Below are 13,067 nucleotides of genomic sequence, written 5' to 3' on the forward strand. Positions count from 1 at the left end.
GTGCTGTGCGATATGGGGGATTAATATGAATAGCTAAGACTGGATGAAAGAGCTTGCATTTGCCTCAGCCAGGCTACTAAGCTATGTGGATTTTGTGATACATTGCTGTCACTGAAACTGCTAGATCTTGAGAACTTATCTCTATCCGATAAATTCCGGCATTGAAGAAAGACACAGACATGCTCGTTATGTTTTAGATGGGGTACACACAAGACAATAGAGATGAAGAATCCCTTCTGCATTTTCTAAAATGTTCCCTCCAAAACTAACAAAAGCATATTACATATTCAACCCTCAAAGCTTGCTAGAGACAATATTTTCTATGTCTCCTATAGTTATTATGTTGAAATCATTATTTTCATTTAATTAAGAAAAATCAATTAATTTCAGTGAAATATTACAAACCAATAGCTGTTAATTAAATGAATATTGGAATAAATCTCTTTTATTACGTCATTGTTATAGGATCACAATGAAAATAGTAATTACTTCAAAGAACGTTAAAGCAATTACTTGGCCACATCTCTCTAATGGTATTTAATCAAAGGCAAACCCCAAAGAAATCCGAACCTAGATCTAGTGATCTTATTGTTATTACTATTGGCATCATAATTTTGAAATTATAAATACAACATGAAGCAAATAAATCACTGTATTTAACTATATTGAGTATGTTTTAAGCAGCTATTTTATCATAAGAAAAGTTTATATTTTTTAATCTTAAAAAGTGTAATCTTAGTTTTATTTGGAAAGATTAACATAGAATAATGATTAATCATTTGTTGTTATAAACACCCATAATTTCTAGCTCTGTCTATTTTGAAATTAAAAAATAGAAGAAATAACAACTCTATAGCAATAAGCTTGTACCAACACAAAAACCACAAGTCTCACCTCAAAGGAGACAAGACATAGTTTATTCTTAAGCCAAAAATGAGGGACCACCGCCTGGGAATATGGACCTAAGAGACTGCAAATTCTACATTTCCAATGGTTTGATGGAATTTTTATAGTAACAGAACAAGGAAGTGATAAATCAAGACATTTCCAAATACGTTAGTGGAAACGGAGATGGATGCCTTAAAGCAAAGCTGGAAAAATCTCTGTTACAGCCTCTGTGCAGACGCTCTCTGGTGGCATCTCCATCTTTTGGCTGGCAGAAGCTAGGAGTTTGTACATTCCAAAGTACTTACCTAATAGCCACAACGTTTCATAATGTTTTCTGACTTACAGAGGAGAGCAATTACATGGCTATTAAAGGGCTAAAGGTGGCCCAAGGTAATTTGTCTCTGGACTTGCAATATTCCAGTCTCCACAAGCCACAAAGCTCTGGTCAGTTGCTCAGCCTTGCAGTGGAAGGAAGATCCAACCCTTTCCAGAAGCTTCCATTCGCATCTCTCTTGCACCCAGACTATACTTGATGAGTACAATTCTCCTTGAGCGAGAGGACGCCCCAGGAAAAATCACTGATTCTGGTCTAAAGTAAAAAGGGAATAGGGAATGTGGGTCATTTCACGTCCAGGTAATTTCAGCAGACATCACACCTTACTGTGGCCACTTGAAAGGATTATCAACAGCGATAGATGTAGTGCTCAAATAGCTGGAAGACAAATGATTGACTAGCAGATTGCCTGATATGTGTGCACTTCTAGTTGTCAAGACAACTATATCAGTGTATCCGTTACACTAACGTCTGATAACGGAAGAGCGGGGACTGGATATTGACTTCTTCTTATAGATAGATTACAAGATTACTGAATTGAATAGAAAGAATCTAGCTAGTGAATGCATAATGTTATCAAATTAGATCCTGCTATGATTTGAATGATTGCTCTCCCAACCCAGATCACACATTAAAACTTAGACCATTGTAATATTGAGAGGGAGGGATTTGGGGAGAAGATGGGGTTTGGAAAGCTGTGCCCGTATTATTGGGATTATTGCCTCCTAAAGGAGACCTTAGGGAATGAATCTGTACTTTAACACATAAAAACAGATAGAAAGTATCATCCCTGAGAACAGGCCAACTAGAACCTGCCTGTGGGAACATTTGTCATGGGCTCCTCAGTGTCCAGGATTGTGTGATAACTTTTTATTGTTTATAAACTATTCACTCTTAGCTACTTTACCATAGCAGCCTGAAAAGACTATTACGGACACCATGTTGCCACTCCTAATGAAAGCATCCACAGAGTTCTGATTACCAGTAGGTAGGAAATCTGTCACATAGGAATTAATGGGGGGTTTTACAATGAGAGAGCCAACTTGCTATCCAATGATCATGACTTCCAGCAATCACTCTTTGCACCAATGAGTCAAAGCTCAGACAGAAATTGTGAGCCCTCCCCCACCAAAACCAAATTTTTAAAAAGAGCCTTGATAACACTGAAACTTTGGCAGAAATATGTGTGATGTGAATTTTAATCCCTCTGAAACATGACCCGGTGAACAAAGCCCTCTCTAGTCCATCGGCACAGCACGCACAGATATGTGAATCTCCAGATGCACACCACTGCCAACAAAGCAAGGGTACTTGTGTGTCACATGTCATACATCAACCCAGGGCTCTCATACATTTGTTACGGACTTACCATTCTAAAGTATGGCTTTCATAAGGTAAGAAGTACATGTGAACAGCCTGCAGGAAGAGAAGGAACACAATTAAAGCCACTTTTAATTGCAAAGGCCGGGGATTGGCAAAAGCTCTACTTCCATTAAGGATCTCTCAGACATTTAGAAGCTTTTCAGGCTATGTTCGTGATACCCAATGTCTTACATGGCATAGAACAAACTTGCCTTGATAAATAATATGAGATAGGATACTTAAAATTCAGGCAGAACAAAAAATTTTTTAGACACAAGAAAAATCTTAGATATCATTTCTGTTCACCATGACAGTGTAGAAAACGGTCAGAAACACTACATTTATTCATAGCACATGTTTTATTAAAATTTGACTGCATTAAAATAAATTTTCATGTGTTAGCGAAATAGAATTAAAATTTTTTACATGTATTTAGTTTAGGGCCATGGTGTGCTTGAAGAGATTAAGAAGAAGAAGAAAAAGAAAAAAAAAACCCACTATGGGAATTTGTTCTCCCCTCACAGCATCTGAGCTCCAGGAACTGAGTTTTAACCATCAGGCCTTGACCTAGGGGCAACTGACCCAAGTCACCAACACTTTAAATGAACTTTTGCAGCCTAGTGTTGACTGATAACATTTGTTTTCTAATTGTCAAATTAAATGTCTCCTTGGCTTCCCGGCCATTCCTATCATAGTTGTTGTGGGTGATCACTAAAATAAATACATTTTCCAGTAATCTCTCTTAATTTTCTTGTTAATTATCCTGCCTCTTCCCAGACTCTCAAATTTGAAGACGTTAATGTTGTACCTCGAGGCTATCAATTGTTTCAGAATTTTTCTCCCAACCAAAATTACTAGGTCCATGTTCTACTTCCTCATTCTTGCAAGGCAATGATAGGAACCTGATAAGAAAACTTGTTTAGAATCATGAACAGAGTTGAAGGGATATTGGTAGTATGTCTCTCAAAAATATCTACCTTAAACAAAGGAATCACAGCCTAAATGCAGCTGATGCTGTATCATCCAGCACCTTTTCCATTCTCACCAGTACCTCATGTAAGAAATCAGGCACTTCCACGACCAGCCGGAGGGGCCCAACAGGAGAATATTCATCACAAGTTACCCAGAGGCAACACATTCCCACTGTTGCCTCCTGTCGCCTCATGCCCATGCGCCATATCTCTGCTAACTGGCCCCTTTCCTCCTCGCCACCCCCTTCTTTTTCTTTCGCCACCCAGAGACAGCCTCTGTATCTCTTGTTCCTGTCCCTGTCCCTGAATAAACCTCCTACCTGAGACTTGTCACAAGGTGTAACTTTATGGATCCCGCCATATAGATCCAACACCACACACTACAACTGTTCCCTTCGCAGCCTCACTGGGGCACTTGCTTCTCTCGATTATTCTACTCCTGAAAGTTTAAAAAAACAAATGAAATCCTCAAATATACAAATATAGAACAGCTATAGTTGATGTGTAAGATGAAGGGCCATTACTCCATTAAAATCACCTTTCTACACTTTCAGGCAATATAGGAAAAGTGTGTGTGTATGTGTGTGTGTGTGTGTGTATGTGTGTGTGTGTGTGTGTGTGATATAAAAATCAGACCGTGAAACACATGACAAGTTTGCAAACTGACATGTAGCCCTGAAAATCATATTTTTGATATGCTAATTAACACAAAAGTCCGATTTTTTTTATAAGAAACGACAAGAAAGAATGTTTTGCAGTGGGAAATTTGCTTTTGCTTTGGGTTTCCTGCACCACCTTTGGGTAGAAACAGAATCAATAAAATTGTCAGCCTACATAAGCCTCAATCAAGGGCAGAAAGGACTTGATAAAAAGCTTTTCTGTTTCAAAGGCCTTTTTGCAGAGGCTTCGAAGGTAAATACCTGTAGAAGGTGTACTCATTACTCCAGACGAAAGTTTCAGTTTAAAAATAAAAAAAAAAAAAGGGCAAGCTGTTGCCTAGCCTGATTTAAGTCCTAACAGTTGTACAGTGCCTTATTAAAAAAAAAAAAAAAGGAACTGCCATTAGCGGCTTGATTAATTAAGTACTTAATTAAATTAAGTGAGAACTTGATGCTCCAGGGAACTTATTCAGTGAACTTTCTAGCTTGCCTCAGCCCTTGTTAGCAAATCACAACTGTGACAATTCACATACACACGAGAGCGTCAAACTTGCCAGTGCTTAATGAAGTGGAAAAGTTAAACAATGACTTGAAGAGACCTCCGTTGCAACAGAAGACTTGGTTTGGTAAGCTAAGTAATGAGGACAGCATACACTCAGATTCTTGGGGTTAACATAGTTCTGCCTCTGCAGCTCATGGGAGTTGATGCTAATGGCAGGTAATAAATAACAAGGCAGTGTTTTCTTCTCCCTGCAATGCCTGTGACAAATCCTACTACAAAGTCTCTAGTGAAGTTGCTTCCTTAAAATGTTCTTTACAAATCTAAGATGCCATTCGTTTCAAACCAAAGTACATTGCTAAATTTTGCTATTTGCGTATATGTATGAAGAAACATGTAGAGTGTACAAAATATTGTCAGGGAAAGCAGAATCATCCAAGAGGGCAAAGGTCTATATTCCCTTTTCAAAATGCTGTTTATGCATGAATCTTTATTCTTCCATATGAACTCCAATAATCCTATGAAAAATCTGATCGTTTTTAACATAGAGGTTGATTTGGAAGGGATTAGCGTTTTATAATATTCAGTAATCTCACTTAATACCTCTCCATTCATTCTTTGCTGGGCTTTGTTGGGCTTTGCTGAAGATGGTCTTCACTGGCAATGCTGTGTGGTATTGGTTTGCCTTGCCACTCTTCGATGATCATCATTTGTCATGACTTCATAGAGAGAAGTGCCCCAAAGAACTTCGGATGATGTTCTGGCAGCTTCTTGCTGCTTCTACAAACTCAGGCTGACTGGCAGAGTCTCTCAGTTTCTTCTGGATGGAACTGTTGTTGCTAATTTGTGAATTGTGTTTGTGAGTGGACTGAGCTACCGCTGCTGATTCCTGTGAACTGAACTGCTCATATCCTGACAATGCAGATCGGATTCTCCCCAAAGAACTCTTTCTAAACAGGTCCACATCCTCCTCTGCCCTATTAACCTTTCCTTTCCACTAACTCTGGTAGGTGGTGGGCTAGAAGGGAGGTGAAAGCTTTAAAGCACACATATTCAACTAGGTTTTGAAAAATATAAGCCAACAATGGCCATTCTCCAAAAATTCAAGGATGTACATAAAGGCCATGTTTAATACGTGTGCCTGTCAATCAGTCTTGAATTCTGATGCTAGGTCTGGTGGGCAGCTTTACCAGAACTGGTATTAGAGCTAGTAAGCAGAAAGAAAGTGGACAGCAGAATTGAAGCCCATGAAGTAGTTCATGGATCTCTAAGATACTTCAAGATACAAACCTTTAAACATGTTAGCTCCAAGCTACAACTCTCTTGTGGGTTGTCCATCCTCGTTAACCTGCTCTTCAGTGTTATCAACCTTGAGGGAACATTTCTTCTTTTATAAACAATCTATAAGCTACCAGAAAACTCCCAGAGCTACAAAGCATCTAGAAAGGAACGAACAAAACACGGTCTTCGTCTATTTCTTCTTCCTTCTCTTCCCCTCCTCCCCTCTTCTCTCTTTCTTATAAGGGGAGAAAGAAATATTAATCAACCCAATCCCTATCTCTGATTCCTAAAATCCCAACATGAAATCAGAGAACAGTTAATGGTAAGAAATTCAGACTGTTTGTTGTTTTCGACTCCTTAGGAAAAATACCAGAAATAGAAATCTTTGCTAACAAAAATAGCTCCCATTTACCTCAACACATTTGAGGATAAAATTCAGTGGGGTTATTTTTCCTTAGTTTCTTTGCTTAAAGAATAAAAAAAATTTTTTTTCTAAAAGGCTGCTGATAGTTACTTTTCTGTAATTACAAAATAATGCCTTTGAGCCTTACTTTCCCAGTTTTTATTTATTTCTTCAGAAAATGAAAATTACATGCTGATTTTGAGATAGCTTCTAAGTTGTACTAGAATTCTCCTTATGTATAAAATGCAATGTAGAGAAAATTTTTCTTTCTATTCTTTCTAGAAGAAAATCTGTCTTCTGTGTTTTGCTTTTTTTTGTTTTTTGTTTTTTTGTTTTAAAAAAAAACTGGTGTTGTCAAATAGAATTCTGAGACAAAAAGCTGTATTAAAATCACAAAAAGGAAAAACAGATAGGATAAAACCTACTACAGAAAATGTATGACAGCAATCAATGTTAATTTCAAAAGCTGTTTCCCTTAAGCCTTAAAATAGATACTTGCCCATCCAGACAGGAAAATGTGCTTTGAGCCAAAGGATAAGGGAAGCAACTGCCATTGCTTTGAACATTTGTGAAACTTCTAAAATTTTGAACCAGTACATATCAGCTGAGAAATTAAACAATGACTTATTTGGGCTGCAGATAAAAATCCACTGAAGGCAAAACAAACAAACACAACAACATAAACAAACTTACTCCATCAATAGGTGTCCCCTTGGACATGTTTAGTGGATCATCAAAATTCTGATAAGCTGAAGAGACTCTACCCCTACCAAAGTCCCCAGCCACACTGCTTTACAGCACAGAGAAAGTAGACATCGCCTCAGTCTGTTTGCTGTTGCTAATAGCACAGTACTATGAACTAGGTAAGTTGGGAAGAAAAGAGATTCATTCATTGGCCATCTTGTTGTCTTGGTCACACGTAGGCACAAAGAATTCACATGGTAAAGGACAGAGTCTACACAAGAATGTGTCTGTGTTTATCTCTTCTAAAGAAGCCACCAGTGCTCACCCACTGGTGTCTACACTGATGGCCTTAGCAAGTAGTCCCACTTGTCTCCCGAAGACCACAGCTGTAAAGCTCATAGCTGAGTTTCAACTTTTATAATATCTCCCAGTGATGGCCCATCTGGAGACAGCAGTGGGCAGGGAGCAAACTATGTTCAAACCATAGCAAACACTCACATTAGGTCTGAAGACAGGGGTACTGAGTGGTCCAGATTTACATCTTAGAAGTGAGACTTAACAAGATAAAGTGGCAGGTAAAGACAGTATAGTAATGCATAGGAGCACCAGGTGAGTCCAGTTGTAAAGCATCCCAAGATGCTCATAATTCAACCCTCCTTTGAGCAATGTCCGCAGTGATTGTCTCTGTCTATTTTTCTAGAAAGCTTCACATCACTGCTCCATTCCTGGCCTATCCATGCCCTACTCACTGGTGGCTTAACTCCATAGCTCAACAACCCACTGGATGCTAGCTTCTAATTCTGTCTGCATGCTTTTCTGTGGCACCTAACTTACCTTACACTGATCTTTGCTTGCCACTAGACTCTTCCCTCCTATACTTGTGTTTGTTCTTCCTCCTTTATCGGCCTCATTTGATGTGCCTTGGGCTGATGTGTCTTGGTTTGTACTTCCAGGTCTTAGTTTTCTTCAGTATTTATTCTCTCCAATATATTCTTTCTAAAAAACTATTTAAACGGGTTCTTTCCCTTTTATTTCCCATCAGAAATCAATACTTCCAGTTTTACTCAGTAACAACTGAGTTAATGACTGCAACCCACTTGTAAAACACCACAATCTATATCTTAACTCAGCCTTTTATTCCCAGTCTCTCTTCCCTGGGACAATTCATGAGCCCTTCCACTTCATACCTAGTGGCTTGAAAATTGAGAGTCTCTCACATTCCAGGAAACCGATGGATCCCAGGGCTGTCATGTGACTGGCTATGTGCACACACATGAGATACATGCGTGTATCTCACCTCCAATACAGCCATGATGGGAGTTAGGACCTCCTATGAATTTGGAGAAGACAGTCATATATAAGTCTGTAACATTCTGTACCTCCTGCTGTCAGGAAGGAATGGTTAAGAATGCAATTAGCTAAGCCAGCCAAGGAACATTAGAAAACTTACTCTTGCCTCTGTTCCTTGTGTTTAATGAGGCCCCAAGCCCAATCAATTCCATCTTTTAAATATCTCTTTCTATTCTTTTTTTTGTCTTTTCTATTATGGTCTGCCCCATTCACACTCTTCCTGACTGTATCAGTAGATCCTTACTCTTCTCCTATCCTGCTTGGCATCTTCTGCCCATCACTGACAGTTGGTTTTCTAAGTCATGCCTCACGTGTTACTCAGCCTCCTGCTTCCTAAGGGTAAGCTCATCTCGGTAGGACCACTGTGAACTCTCCCACTGTTGCTTTACAAACAAAAATCCCAACTGTCCCACTTTACCAACAAAGACTCAGGAGCCAAATGCTTAGTAAAAACCTGCTAGCTCAGAGAGGCGGGGAAAGCACCTAGCTGCCCTTCCTACAGCACAGATGTCCCAGAAGGGACAAAGCTCCTGCTCTCTTTCCATACTGTCTTAAATACCCTTCAAGTCAATGACCCTCTTTTCTCTTTCCTGGGTTTCCATTTGTTCACTCCATCTCATCTGGTTACTTGCTTTGCCTCCTGACCTAACGCTGACTTTATTTGGATCTTGGATTAAAGGTGTATGCTCAGGCTGAGCCACACCATAACTACCAAAGCTACCCAAGAACTACAGAGAGTTCTTGGGTGAAAAGTGTGGACTAGGGTTGAGCCACACTACAAGGTTTTTCTAGTTTACAATCTTAGGATTCACAGGATGATCAAATATCCTGCAGCACCCACCTTCTTTCTGCTTCCACCCAGGACTCTCTCCCACTTCTCACACTGCACGCCAAGCACAACAAATGGTTTTGCAGGTTCCCAAGCGTTTGATGCTCTCCCTTGTCTTTGCTCAGAGTTCTTGTCTCTACTTCATCAGAACTGGAGAGCTCTGTCCCTTTACAAAGTCCTATGTGAATTATCTCCCCTCCTCTCCCAAGTGGGGTCACATTGTGTTCTTTGCGGGAGTAACCTCATGCTTGCTATGTGTGAGATATTCAGTACTACATAGTAAATGCCTGCTCACAGGACTGGATTTCTTTGACTCCATCCTCCAAAGCCTTGAGGCCTAGACACACAGCACTGAGCCAGCCACAGGCTTGGCGCAGGTTTACTTATAGACCGAATTAAATGTGCTCACTTTGTGGACTTCACTTTATAAACTTTCTCCTCTGACATTTTCTTTTTTTACTCCAGCAATTTGTATTTCTGCTATACTGAGAGGAGTTATCCCTGTTTCTCATTTAGTTGCTGATTTCAAGGTCTCTATATCAAAATCTCACAGAGCTGCTGAACATCCAATTAAAATCTAAATGATCTTTTTTCTAACGTCCAGCTGAGTGAGTTTCCGAATGATCATTCTAGCATGGAAAAGAAAGCATCTAGTGACCACGGGAAGATGCCCAGGAAAACCTGCAAATGCTGATGATCGGAGAGGAACAGGATGCGCACCTGAGCAAGTATTACCTCTTAGGCATCATGCCAAGCGTGTGATCTGAGACATGCATACTCCTTTGAACAAATGACAAATGACAGGGCTCATTAAAAGTAATGAGCTTGAGATTGGTGTGTATTCTCAGCCTAGAAATACACGTGTCATTGAGCATTTATTCGGTCATCCTTTTTTAAAAGTATGAAAAGAATTAATCTGTGGAAATCATGTAGATTAAAGAAGGCTTTCGGGAGAGATAACGACAACTGCACTAACACATAAGCTATTAAGCAATTAAGAAAGTACAGACGAGCAGAAGGAGTGCAGTGACACAGGATCGAGACCAACTCTGTATGTCAATCAGATGGAGTTAAGGCATTGGACCAAGATGATTAACTGGTATGTAAGCCTGTAATTTAGGATGTGTTACAACTGAGAACACCTTGTGACCTGCCACATAGCCCCAGGCCACGGTCACATTCCTTCAAATGTGCTTTGACGTTAGAAGGAAACTTAATACTTAGTATTAAACTTTCTACACCTGAATGCAGAAATTCGGATGATCAGTAAGGACAGAGTTTGACTAAAACTTTTATAGAAATCAGGAGAAGCCAGTTGTAATAACAAAAGCAGAAGAAGGAGGAAGAGACAGTAAGTAACCAGCTATGAGACCTCAATGCTTTAATGGAGGAGAGAGGGGCATTTAACTGGGGAGGGAGAAGGGAAGAAAATGCAGAAGGAGAGGGAGGAAGGAAGCACAAATAATACTCAGGATGTTTGAAAACCTTCAAAGAATTATATTCACGATAGATAGATGGATAGATAGATAGATAGATAGATAGATAGATAGATAGATAGGCAGATTGATCATAACATCATAGAGATAGATAGAAAGATAGATAGATAGATAGATAGATAGATAGATAGATAGATAGATAGATAGATACATAGTTAAATAGATACATAGATACATATATGATAGATAGATGCATACATACATATATAATGATACATAGATATGATATATACATATCAATACCTAGATGATAGACAGATGATACATGTGTGATCTATGTGATGTGATACATATCACATAAATGAAGTTATGCCACTTCAGCTGACAATTCACAAGAGTCACAGACTGTTTATCAGAGGGTATGAGAAATCTTTCAAGTTCTTGGTCAGATTCTCCAAGAGACTCCCAGGGCAGTATACAGGCTACTGTTGTTACCCTTGTTTACTTCTCAGAGGCTGAAGGCTAATCACTTTTGCTGAAGAGACCACATTCTTCATACACAAGACTTGGAAAATCTGAGCTGGATCTGTCCTGAAAGCTCCTGAGGTCTAGAAGACGCCTATGAATCACACGAGTAACCAGCACAGCAAGATACCCCTAACTACACAGGAGAGGCGCTCATAGGTTGGACTTTATGCCTGTTCAACTCTGGCTTAGTGAGGTTATGGATCTTAGAGCAGAACATGCTCTAACCACTAGATCAGTGTTGTTGGGGGAGGGTGGTTCGGGTGTTGTCTCACAAAGCACATGAGCGCCCATCTCCGTCAGACGGGTAGTTTATTGAACACAGGCCTAAAGACTGGTAGATCATGGTTGTACCTCAGAATTTGGGACTGACGCTATGTCCCAGAACATCTTTCTGTCAGCTTATAAAAGGCTGAAACTTCAAAAGCCACAATGAGATCAAACACAAGTGCTGGAAGTACTGCACGGTGGTCAGCCCTGACTAAAGCCATTTTAGACACCACATTTCATACCGACCTTGGATTTGATGGGTCCTACGTGAAGCTTGTAAGTGTGGAATGTCTTAACATTAACAAACCTCATAACATACAGAACATTACAGGGTATGTGGTCAGTACGACCCTGCTCTGAGTCAAGTTATTTTTCTGCATCAGTGACTGGCAGGCATATTACAGCAACAATATGAAATAGCTAGCAGGCATGGAACAAAATGGCTACAGCTATGCTTGGGGGGGGGGCAGGCCTCAACAATTATAACTCCTGGCTATGTTCTAAATACTTACTTTATACCTCAGATAAGTGTAGCCATCACTTATCACCAAAGGGACCTCCATTTGCAGCATAAAGAGACCACCACTAGATATATCTGCAATACAACTCCAGAACATGAGACTCAGGGAACATCACAGAACAGTTAGGAGATACGCTGTCAAAGCCAGATGACTGTAATTCTGCTAGGAGACTGTGTCTAAAACTAACAGGGAAGCTACATTTATAACATCTCAACAATATGGCTGACCATGCTGTGCCAATAAATCACAAACGATGACAAACACCCATAGACATGCTAACCTGGAAGGAGGCAATATTATGGCCTCCATCCCAAGACAAAGAACTACAACAAACTAACGACCATTAAGAAGGAAAAAAAATTAGTCTTTCCCAAGAACGAGACCTCTAATTAATTATCTGATATCAAATGGTCAATTCTGAAGTCGTTTACACATACCCAACACTAAATGGAATGGGTGGAAGAGCCGGTGCTGTCTAACCAGATCCAGGAATAAGTCGTCAACACCCAGGATAAAAGCCTAAGGCATGGCTGTTATAGAATCGGGCACCCACCCCTCAGAGAAGCTCAGAGGCACGTGAGAGACCAACGGAGGCTCCGAGGGAAGAATAAGTGGCGGCAGCAGAGGAGTTTGCAGAGGCCATGGTGTCCCTGGAAAAACTAGAAAAGGGCAGGTCTATGGGAAAATGCTTTCAAAAAGGGGGCTCAAGAAACTGGAAGGAAAGATGGCGGAACAGAGTCAGATGCGCAGGGGAGAACGGCAAAGCTACAGACAGCTACGCTGTGGCCCATGCTGTAGCCAGAAAGCATGTGGAAGTCCTTGATCTGTGATACTGCGACTATAAACGGCAAGGAAACTTCATTTGCTGTGATATGAATGACTACAGACTCACAGTTGAGAATGGGAGATGTAGGGGGCTTCTGTGATAAGCTCTCTCCCCGACACTCCCAAAAGAAAAGATCTAGACAGGGACCTATTGAACTCTTAACATTTCTGATAAGGATACTAACATGTAGTTCTTCACTGTTGAAGGCTTCTGGTGGGGGCAGGGTAGG

At 40.1% G+C, this 13,067-nt stretch overlaps 1 long non-coding RNA gene across 3 annotated transcripts; it reads right to left on the bottom strand.

Annotated features, from left to right (window-relative positions):
* Window positions 1-947: 947 nt before the first annotated feature.
* Window positions 948-12,530, bottom strand: LOC110310984. Of its 3 annotated transcripts, XR_002379882.1 has the most exons (6): window positions 12,450-12,530; window positions 8,269-8,411; window positions 3,876-3,994; window positions 3,393-3,486; window positions 2,592-2,638; window positions 948-1,477 (listed from the first exon to the last, which is right to left on the bottom strand). It is a non-coding gene; the product is annotated as an uncharacterized LOC110310984 (long non-coding RNA). The 3 variants fall into 3 exon arrangements; XR_002379880.1 differs by lacking the exon at window positions 3,393-3,486; XR_002379881.1 differs by lacking the exons at window positions 3,393-3,486; window positions 8,269-8,411; window positions 12,450-12,530 and adding an exon at window positions 6,004-6,135.
* Window positions 12,531-13,067: the final 537 nt, after the last annotated feature.

This window comes from Mus caroli, chromosome 15, assembly GCF_900094665.2.
Source record: "Mus caroli chromosome 15, CAROLI_EIJ_v1.1, whole genome shotgun sequence".
In the NCBI taxonomy this organism is placed as follows: Eukaryota; Metazoa; Chordata; class Mammalia; order Rodentia; family Muridae; genus Mus; species Mus caroli.